The 11,581-nt window shown below is 36.7% G+C and overlaps 1 non-coding gene across 1 annotated transcript; it reads left to right on the forward strand.

The window, feature by feature from the left end:
• Positions 1–2,141: 2,141 nt before the first annotated feature.
• LOC130938533 (small nucleolar RNA R71) lies at positions 2,142–2,245 on the forward strand. The gene has a single exon (XR_009069696.1). It is a non-coding gene; the product is annotated as a small nucleolar RNA R71 (small nucleolar RNA).
• The last annotated feature ends 9,336 nt before the right edge of the window (positions 2,246–11,581 follow it).

Consider the following 11,581-nt stretch of genomic DNA (forward strand, 5'->3'; position numbering starts at 1 on the left):
TTTAAACGCTGAAGTGATGCATGTTCTGGGCGTTCAACGCCCATGTGCAGCATGTTTCTGGCGTTGAACGCCAGTTCCATGCTTGTTACTGGCGTTCAGCGCCAGCTTTCCTCAGGGCATATTCCTGGCATTCAAATGCCAGGATGTTGCTTGTTTCTGGCGTTCAGCACCAGATCCATGCTCTGTTCTGGCGTTGAACGCCAGCCAGATGCTCCTTACTGGCGTTTAAACGCCAGTAAGTCCTTCCTCCAGGGTGTGATTTTTCTTCTGCTGTTTTTGATTCTGTTTTTAATTTTAATATTTTTTTCGTGACTCCACATGATCATGAACCTACTAAAACACAAAATAACAATTAAATAAAAATAAAATTAGATAAATAAAAATTGGGTTGCCTCCCAACAAGTGCTTCTTTAATGTCAATAGCTTGACAGTGGGCTCTCATGGAGCTACACAGGTGATTAGGTCAATGTTGTATAGTCCTAACACCAAACTTAGAGTTTGGTTGTGGGGATTCAACACTAAATTTAGAGTTTGGTTGTGGCCTCCCAACACCAAACTTAGAGTTTGACTGTGGGGGCTCTGTTTGACTCTGTACTGAGAGAAGCTCTGCATGCTTACTCTCCCTTGTTACAGAAGGATAGCCGTGTGCCTTAAACACAAGGTAGTTCCCATTCAATTGAAGGACTAATTCTCCTCTATTAACATCTATCACAGCTTCTGCTGTGGCTAGAAAAGGTCTTCCAAGGATGATGCATTCATCCTCCTCCTTCCTAGTGTCTAAGATTATAAAATCAGCAGGAATGTAAAAGCCTTTAACCTTTACCAACACGTCCTCTACTAATCCATAAGCTTGTCTTACTGACTTTTCTGCCAATTGTAATGAGAATAAGGCAGGCTGTACCTCAATGATCCCCAGTTTCTCCATTACAGAGAGTGGCATAAGATTTATGACTGACCCCAGGTCACACAGAGCCTTGTTAAAGGTCATGGTGCCTATGGTACAGGGTATTAAGAATTTACCTGGATCTTGTCTCTTTTGAGGTAAAGTTTTCTGAACCCATGTATCTAGTTCACTAATGAGCAAGGGAGGTTCACCTTCCCAAGTCTCATTACCAAACAACTTGGCATTCAGCTTCATGATGGCTCCTAGTTATTGAGCAACTTGCTCTCCAGTCACATCTTCATCCTTTTCTCAGGAAGAATAGTCTTCAGAGCTCATGAATGGCAGAAGGAGATTCAGTGGAATCTCTATGGTCTCTATATGAGCCTCAGATTCCTTTAGGTCCTCAATAGGGAACTCCTTCTTGTTTGAGAGACGTCCCAGGAGGTCTTCCTCCCAAGGATTTTCGTCCTTCTCCACCCTTGTGCATTCGGCCATATTGATTACATCAATGGCCTTGCACTCTCCTTTTGGATTTTCTTCTGTATTGCTTGAGAGAATACTGGGAGGAGTTTCAGTGACTTTCTTACTCAGCTGGCCCACTTGTGCCTCTAAATTTCTGATGGAGGACCTTGTTTCACTCATGAAACTTAAAGTGGTCTTAGACAAATCAGAGACTAAATTTGCTAAATTAGAGGGGCTCTGCTCAGAATTCTCTGTCTGTTGCTGAGAAGATGATGGAAAAGGCTTGTTATTGCTTAGCTTGTTTCTTCCACCATTATTAAAGCCTTGTTGAGGCTTTTGTTGATCCTTCCATGAGAAATTTGGATGATTTCTCCATGATGAATTATAGGTGTTTCCATAAGGTTCACCCATATAATTTACCGGTGCTATTGCAGGGTTCTCAGGATCATAAGCTTCTTCAGAAGCTGCCTCTTTAGTACTGTTGGATGCATTTTGCCATCCATTCAGACTTTGAGAAATCATGTTGACTTGCTGAGTCAACACTTTGTTCTGAGCCAATATGGCATTCAGAGCATCAATTTCAAGAACTCCCTTCCTCTGAGGCGTCCCATTATTCACGGAATTCCTCTCAGAAGTGTACATGAATTGGTTATTTGCAACCACGTCAATAAGTTCTTGAGCTTCTGTAGGCGTTTTCTTTAAGTGAATGGATCCACCTGCAGAATGGTCCAATGACATTTTGGAAAACTCAGATAGACCATAATAGAATATATCTAATATGGTCCATTCTGAAAACATGTCAGAAGGACACTTTTTGGTCATCTGCTTGTATCTTTCCCAAGCTTCATAGAGGGATTCACCATCTTTTTGCTTGAAGGTCTGAACATCCACTCTAAGCTTGCTCAACTTTTGAGGAGGAAAGAATTTATCCAAGAAGGCTGTGACCAACTTATCCCAAGAGTCCAGGCTATCTTAAGGTTGTGAGTCCAACCATGTTCTAGCTCGGTCTCTTACAGCAAAAGGGAAAAGCATGAGCCTGTAGACTTCAGGATCTACTCTATTTGTCTTAACAGTCTCACAAATCTGCAAGAACTCAGTTAAAAACTGATAAGGATCTTCATATGGAAGTCCATGAAACTTGCAGTTCTGTTGCATAAAAGCAACTAATTGAGGTTTTAGCTCAAAATTGTTTGCTCCAATGGCAGGAATTGAGATGCTTCTTCCATCAAACTTGGACGTTGGTTTAGTGAAATCATCAAGCATCCTCCTTTCATTATTGTTGTTGGGTTCGGCTGCCATCTCCTTCTCTTGTTTGAAAATTTTAGAAAGGTTGCCTCTGGATTGTTGTAATTTAGCTTCTCTTAGTTTCCTTTTCAGAGTCCTTTCAGGTTCTGGATCAGCTTCAACAAAAATGCCTTTTTTTTATTCCTGCTCATATGAAAGAGAAGAGAAAAAAAAAAGGAAAAGGAATCCTCTATATCTGGACAAAGAGGATCCTTATTATTAGTAGAAGAAGAAAGGAATAAGAGTGGAGAATCCAATCACAAGGGTGAGGATAGAGGCAGTGATTGGAGATGAAGAGAGGTGAAGAGAAGTGTTAGTAAATAAATAAATAAATAGAAGAAGAAAAGAGAGGGAGAATTCAAAAATAATTTTGAAAAAGTAGTTAATGATTTTCGAAAATTAAAGATAAGATATAATTAAAATTAAAATTTAAAATAATTAAAAAGAATTTTTGAAAAGGAGATGAGATATTTTCGAAAATTAAAGAGGGAAACGTAGTTAGGTGGTTTTGAAAAAGATAAGAAACAAACAAAAAGTCAAATAGTTAGTTGAAAAAGATATTAAAATTAAATTTGAAAAGATAAGAAGATAAGAAGTTAGATAAGATATTTTGAAATCAAATTTTTGAAAAAGATAAAATTTTGAAAAAGATATGATAAAAAGATAAGATAAGAAGATATGATAAAAAGATAGGATTGAAAAAGATTTAATTTTTTTTAAATTAAAATTAATTACTTAACTAACAAGAAACTAAAAGATAAGATTCTAGAATTTAAAGATTGAACCTTTCTTAACAAGAAAGTAACAAACTTCAAATTTTTGAATCGATCATATTAATTGTTAGCATAATTTTGAAAATTAAGATAAAATTAAGAAAAAGATTTTTTTGAAAAACATTTTAAAGAATTAATAAGAAAAATGAAAAAGATTTAATTGTTGAAAAAGTTTTAAAAAGATAAGATTTTTTTAAAATTGAAAATTTGACTTGACTTGTAAAAAATAACTGATTTTAAAAATTTTTGACCAAGTCAACTCAAATTTTTGAAAATTTGGTGAGAAATAAGGAAAAGATATTTTTTTATTTTTAAATTTTTAATGATGAGAGAGAAAAACACAATTATGACCCAAAACATGAAAATTTTGGATCAAAACCAATTATGCATGCAAGAACACTATGAATGTTAAGATGAACACCAAGAACACTTTGAAGATCATGATGAACATCAAGAACATATTTTTGAAAAAATTTTTATGCAAAGAAAACATGCAAGACACCAAACTTAGAATTCTTTAATGCATGGACAGTATGAATGCAAAAAATGCATATGAAAAACAACATACAACACAAAACAAGAAAACATTAAGATCAAACAAGAAGACTTGTCAAGAACAACTTGAAGATCATGAAGAACACCATGAATGCATGAATTTTTGAAAAATGCAAGAAAAATTTTTAAAGCATGCAATTGACACCAAACTTAAAAATTGACTCAAGACTCAAACAAGAAACACAAAATATTTTTGGTTTTTATGATTTTATGATTTTTTTTTGTATTTTTATTATTTTTTTTCGAAAAATATATTTTTGAAAAACGAAAATAAAGAAAAAATTTTTGAAAGATTTTTGAAAACATTTTTGAAAGGAAAATAAAAAGAAAATTACCTAATCTGAGCAACAAGATAAACCGTCAGTTGTCCACACTCGAACAATCTCCGGCAACGGCGCCAAAAACTTGGTGGACGAAATTGTGATCATTAACAATGGCTCCAAGGACTTGGTGCTCTCAAACATAAATCACACTTTATCACAACTCCGCACAACTAACCAGCAAGTGTACTGGGTCGTCCAAGTAATACCTTACGTGAGTAAGGGTCGATCCCACAGAGATTGTTGGTATGAAGCAAGCTATGGTCATCTTGTAAATCCCAGTCAGGCGGATTTAACTAATTTAAGAGATTTTTGGTTTAAATAAAGATAATAAAATAAACAGAAAATAAAGATAAAGTTACTCATGTAATTTAATGGTGGGAATTTCAGATAGGTGTATGGAGCTGCTGTGTTCCTTCTAAATCTCTGCTTTTCTACTTCTTCCTTCCAATTTTTTATCACTCCTTTCTATGGCAAGTTGTATGTAGGGCATCACCGTTATCAATGGCTACATCCCATCCTCTCAGTGAAAATGGTTCAAATGCTCTGTCACAGCACGGCTAATCATCTGTCGGTTCTCAATCAGGTTGGAATAAAATCCAGTGATTCTTTTGCGTCTGTCACTAAAGCCCAGCCTTCAGGAGTTTGAAGCTCATCACAGTTATTCAATCCCAGAATCCTACTCGGAATACCACAGACAAGGTTAGACTTTCCGGATTCCCATGAATGCCGCCATCAATTCTAGCTTATACCACGAAGATTCTGATTAAAGAATCCAAGAGATATGCGCCCGGTCTAAGGTAGAACGGAAGTGGTTATCAGTAACGCGCGTTCATAGGTGAGAATGACGAGGAGTGTCATGGATCATCACATTCATCAAATTGAAGTGCAACGAATATCTTAGAAAAGGAATAAATCGAATTGGATAGAAAATAGTAGTAATTGCATTAAAACTTGAGGTACAGCAGAGCTCCACACCCTTAATCTATGGTGTGTAGAAACTCCACCGTTGAAAATACATAAGTGAAAGGTCCAGGCATGGCCGAATGGCCAGCCCCCAGATCTAAGAACTAAACGTCCAAAGATAGCTAATACACTAGTAAAAAGTTCTATTTATACTAAACTAGCTACTCGAGTTTACAGGAGTAAGCAATTGATGTATAAATCCACTTCCGAGGCCCACTTGGTGTATGTTTGGGCTGAGCTTGATCTATTCACGAGCTGAGGCTTCTCTTGGGGTTGAACGCCAAGTTGAATCGTGTTTTGGGCGTTCAACTCTCGTTCGTGACGTGTTTCTGGCGTTTGACTCCAGAATGCAGCATGGAACTGGCGTTGAGCGCCAGTTTACATCGTCAAATCTCGAATAAAGTATGGACTATTATATGTTGCTAGAAAGCTCAGGATGTCTACTTTCCAACGCCGTTGAGAGCGCCCCATTTGGAGTTCTGTAGCTCTAGAAAATCTATTTCGAGTGCAGGGAGGTCAGATTCCAATAGCATCAGCAGTCATTTGTCAGCCTCTTATGAGAGTTTTGCTCAGTTTCCTCAATTTCAGCCAGAAAATACCTGAAACCACAGAAAAACACACAAACTCATAGTAAAGTCCATAAATGTGAATTTAGCATAAAAACTAATGAAAACATCCCAAAAAGTAACTAGATCATACTAAAAACTTCCTAAAAATAATGCCAAAAAGCGTATAAATTATCCACTCATCATAGACTCTTCTCAAAAGCTAAAGCCAAAATTCTTCAAAATCCTAATTTATGAATGTTCAAGTGAGAAACCTATGGGAGGAGTAAATTTAGATCTAAAAACTTGAAATTATACAGAATGAAAATTGTTGTCTTGTCTCTGCATGTTCCCTGGCTCTAATCTGTGTTTCTGGGCCAAAAACTGGGTTGAAATGCGGCCCATAATATGTGCCAGCGACTTCTGAAATTCTGCAGATCACGCATGTCACGCGGCCGTGTCGTCCACACGTTCGCGTCACTCGGCGTTTCTCGTACCACGCGTGCTCGTCGTCCACACATTCGCGTCGTTCGCGCAGCTTCCAATCCGCGCCGTCGCGTCAGGCACGCAAGCGCGTCACTGTGATTTCTTCCATTTCGTGTGGTCGCGTGAGTCATGCGATCGTGTGACTTCTCGCTGGTCATCTCCTCAATTCCTTATATTCCTTCCACTTTTGCACGCTTCCTCTTCATTCCTTACGCCATTCCTGCCCTATGAAGCCTAAAACACTTAACACACAAATCACGGCATCGAATGGTACGAAGGAAGATAAAAATATACAACAAAAAGGTCGTTAGGAAGCAAGTTATCAATCATAGAATATTTTTAGGAAGGAATTGTAAATACATGCAAATCATATGAATAAGTGGGTGAAGACTTGATAAAACCACACAATTAAATACAATATGAATCATAAAATAGCGGTTTATCAGTCACTCACTCAATTCTAGTGATCTACCTCATTCCAACAATGTATGCTTCCTTGCTTTTATATCTTCTCATCTTATGGTGTTATATTTCTAATTTTTATGATGGATGCACCACAAGCAATAACGGAAGCAAGACTAAGAACACGCAGCAATCCGGAGATTCGCCGTACCCCTTGCTCATCTTTGAATGCACCGAGGACGATGCAAACTTTTAAGTGTGGGGAGGTCGTCTGACCGTTCGGCGATTTTGGGTGACAAATTTCTAAAACCAACACTTTTGCATTTCATTTTTTTAGGTCTTTTAGGATTTTGTTTCATTTTCTTATTTTTGCATACGTATACACAATAAGCTTAGTCAAAATAATGAAATTTTTCAAGATTTCTATCTATAGGGCATCTCAATTGATTTGAGTGAAAACTTTTCATAGAACTTGCTGGAATTATATATCTTGTGGATCATGTTTTTGAGCTAAGAACACAAGCTTGTGAGATTTGAGCCTAATGGTGTGGTTACATCTTATAACCACTTATTTTCCTTCTTGTGTGCATTACTCTCTTTCTATGATTGTAATCTTTGATTTGTTTGATTCTTTATGTCCATTATTTTGTGTATTCATGCATTTATATGATTGAGGCCATCATTTCATTAGCTCACTTACCCAAAAAGCCTTACCTTTTATCTTCCTTTGTTAGCCAAATTTGAGCCTACGATTAACCCACTTCGTTCTTAATTTAGCACATTACAAGCCTTAAAGCGGAAAACAATAAAAGTCCTTAATTTGGATCTTTGATTAGCTTAGACTAGTGTGTGTGAGTATCATTCAAATGTGGGGAATCTTGGGACATTGGGGGAATAAAAGGGTAGTTTTGTATTTTTTATTTGAAATTATTGAGAATTGGGTACATACTCATGTATTGATAAAATGTATAGACCTTATGCATTGATGTTCTTGTATATAGTTTGAAAGAAAAAAATGAGAAAAAAAAGAAGAAAAGGAAAAGAAAAAGAAAATAATATGGAAAAGAAAAGAAAAAAATAGAAAAAGAAAGAAACAAAGAAAAAGAAAGGAATAAAAAGGAGACAAAATGCCCCAAAGTAAAGTATAGCTCAATAAAATCAATGCATAAGTGTTGTGAAATGAAAAGAAAACACATGAGTATGTGAAAAAGTAAAAAATGGGTAGTTAGGTTAGAACTTAATTGTATAGGATGTCATAGGTTAGGTGGAAAGTCTAAGCTTATCAAAGATTCAAATTCCAAGCTCACTTAACCATATATGCATCCTACTTTGACCCTAACCCCGTTACAACCCATGAAAAGACCTCATGATAGATGTGTGCATGCATAAATATATGTTTATTGTTAGAAGAAAAACAAATCTTAGAAAGCATGATTAGGAGAGAATTGAGAGAATTAACCCTAAACACTTGAGCAAATAGAGTGCAAATACATCCGGTGAGGGTTCGATTGCTCAATTATATATTTCCACCTATAATCATCACTTTTCATGTAAGTTTGTAAAAATATTTAATAACTCAATCAATTGTGGATTAGACTTGCTAGTCCTTAGCCCTTGTGCATATATGCTTCTTGGGAATTGATTTATTTTGACCAAGCATTTGCATTCATGTAGATAGTTACATATAGGTAGATTGCATTTAGTTAGTTTCCATTGAATAAATGCCATACCTTTGCTTCACTCTTGGTTTAAGCATAAGGACATGCTTGGTTTAAGTGTGGGGAGGTTGATAAACCCCATTTGTAAGGTTTATCTTGTATTGATTTTAAGAGATTTTATGACCTTTTATCCACATTTATTCAATGAATTAGCATGGTTTTGTGATTGTCTCCTTATTTGTGCTTAGATGTGAAAATATGATTTTTAGGCCTTTAACTTGATGATTTTAAACTCTCTTTGATTCCACTAGATGCCTTGATGTGTTTGTTAGTGATTTCAGATTGAAAAGGCTAGGAATGGATCAAAGGAGTGAAGAGGAAAGCATGCAAAGTGGAGAAATCATGGAAAAAGCCAAAGAGTTGAACTCGTCCATGGACGCGCGCGCGCATCTAGCGCTTACGCGCACCTTGCGACTCACCCCATGGACGCGTACGCGTGCTGTGCGCGTACGCGTCGGTGCTAATATATGATTTTTTTTAATGAATTTGCAACCAACGAATTCTGAGGAGTTGTGGGGCCCAAAACCAACCAACTTTGGCGCCAAAGATGCTATTTAAAGCCAAGGATTGAAGAGCAAAGGGGGATTTTCAATCATTTTACACTCATTAAGATTAGGATTAGGTTTAGTTCTTAGATCTAGGTTTACATTCACTCTTTCTTCTACCTCTACTCTTCAATTCTTTGTTGTTACAATCATTCTTCTTCTATTCTTTTGTTGTAATTTCCTTTATGTTGTTCTTGTGTTTTGTTGTAGATCTACTTTTGTTTCTTCTACTCTCTTTCAATTCAATCATGTTAATTCATAATAAATGTGTTTCTTTTGATTGTTGTTGTTAATTCTTTTCAATAAGTGTTGTTAGATTCTATTCTTGTTATCAATTTACTATGCTTTTCTTTTGTGCCTCCCAAGTGTTTGATGAAACGCTTGGTTGGGTTTTAGTGTAGGTTTTGTTCCTCTTGGCCTTGGTTGAGTAATTAGTGACTCTTGAGTTATCTAATTCCTTTGTTGATTGATAATTAGACGTTGCTAATCGATTTGAATGCCTCTAAAGCTAGTCTTTCCTTTAGGAGTTGAGTAGGACTTGAGGAATCAAATTGATTCATTCACTTGACTTTCCTCCATGGTTAGAGGTTAACTAAGTGGGAGTAATGGACAATTTTTTGTCACAATTGAGGAGGATAACTAGGATAGGACTTCTAGTTCTCATATCTTGCCAAGAGCTTTGTTAGTTGTTAGTTTATTTTCTTTGCCATTTATATTTCTTGTCTAAAATCTCAAAAACCCCAAAATAACCCACAACCAATAACAAGACACTTTATTGTAAATCCTAGGGAGAACGACCCGAGGTTCCAATACTTCGGTTCATAAATTTAGGGGTTTATTTTAGTGACAAAAAACTTTTTGTATGAAAAGATTATTGTTTGGTTTAGGAACTATACTTGCAACGAGAATTCATTTGTGAAATTCTAAACCATCAAAAATCCAATCATCAGTTCACTTACTTGAGTTTGAATTGCATGTTAAAGAAAGGTTGTGGCTTTCGCTGATTTTCGTTGGTGATGATGATGACTTTTTTGTAGTTTTGCGTGTTGTGATGTTACTAAGGAAGGATTTGTGTTTATTGAGTGATGTTTAGGGCATAGATCATTGTTCTCCTTCTTTCCTTGCTTTTGCCTTGCTGCTGCCTCAAAATGGGTGCCCCTAGATTTTAGTGTGAATCCTGGGGTTTCCCTTCTATTGTCATATCTGATTTTTGACGTTACATGTTTGTTGTCCGAGTTGTTTCCATGTTTTCCCGAGCTGTGTGGTGGTAACCCTCTTTTTTCTCTTTTTCGTTTTTGTAGGAATAGTTGACCTATGTCTTCTCGTCAAAACGTTGTTGCAATGTCTACTAAAGTTCAAGAGGGCATGTCCGATTAGCTGGATTCCATTGTTTTGATATGTGTCTCTATAGTTGATTCTGAATATTGTGTGCGACTTAGGAGGCATCATAAGATTTGTAGTGATAGGGATCAAGAGAAAAACTACGAGCTGGTGTTTCCCGACCCCGAGGAGAGGGTTAGTTTTCCACCTTTGACAAAGGGAGAACGGCCCTTCTTCTATGCTTATGACTATTTCTTTAGCCAACGGAATATTACTATCCCCTTTTCCCCCTTTGAGACTGGCTTGGTGTGGGCTTGCAATGTAGCTCCTTCTCAACTCCATCCGAACTCATTGGGTTTCATAAAGATATTCCAATTGTTGTGTCAGGAACTCGATATCCGACCTTCTCAAGCCCTCTTCCTTTATCTTTTTGTCTTGACCAAACCTGGGAAAGCTAAAAAAACCTTCCTAGATTTCTTTCCAAGCTTCCCTAGGAAAGAAAGTGTTCTCTATGTATGATGAATCGTTTAGGCATTTTAAGAATTACTACTTCAAAGTTTGAGCTATTAAAGGAGCTCGACCCTTCTTTTTGGATGAAAACAATGAGCCTACCTTCCCTCTATGTGATGCCAAGGCATCTTAGGCTAGTTTCACTAGCATTTTTCTGTTAGTTTTAGTTGTTTTATGCATTTTCTTGAGCTTAAAGTAACCAAGAATGGTTAAATGAATAACAAAGCAATGAACCATCCAAACAGTATGATTTTGATGCAAATTCCATGAGTTTTTAGTTATATTACTTGAATGCTATGAATGGAAGATTTCTCATGAAATTTTGCAAGACTTTGATGCAGTTGTTTGGATGATTTCAGGGAAGAAGAGGCTATGCAAGGAAGCAACAAAATCAATAAAGGAAGCTTGAATATCACATGTGGAGTTTAAGTTCCAGTTTAAGCTTAAACTGGAACTTAAACTGCCAAGCCATATAATGCTGGGAACTATCAGTGGCGTTTAAGCTCCAGTTTAAGCTTAAACTGGAGCTTAAACGCCAAAATCATGAAAGCTGAGGAAAAGCTGAAAGTGGCGTTTAACCTCCAGTTTAACCTTAAACTGGAAGTTAAACGCCAGAAATGAGAAATGCACCAGGGAGCCATTTCCACGTTTAAGCTCCAGTTTAACCTTAAACTGGAGCTTAAACGTGTTCGACCAAAATTCTCCTCCAGGGTTGCTTTCTTCATTTCCACGTTTAAGCTTCAGTTTAACCTTAAACTGAAGCTTAAACGTGTTCGACCATTCCACACTCCAGGGTTGCTTTCTTCCATTTC

This window comes from Arachis stenosperma, chromosome 6 (assembly GCF_014773155.1).
Source record: "Arachis stenosperma cultivar V10309 chromosome 6, arast.V10309.gnm1.PFL2, whole genome shotgun sequence".
Classification (NCBI taxonomy): Eukaryota; Viridiplantae; Streptophyta; class Magnoliopsida; order Fabales; family Fabaceae; genus Arachis; species Arachis stenosperma.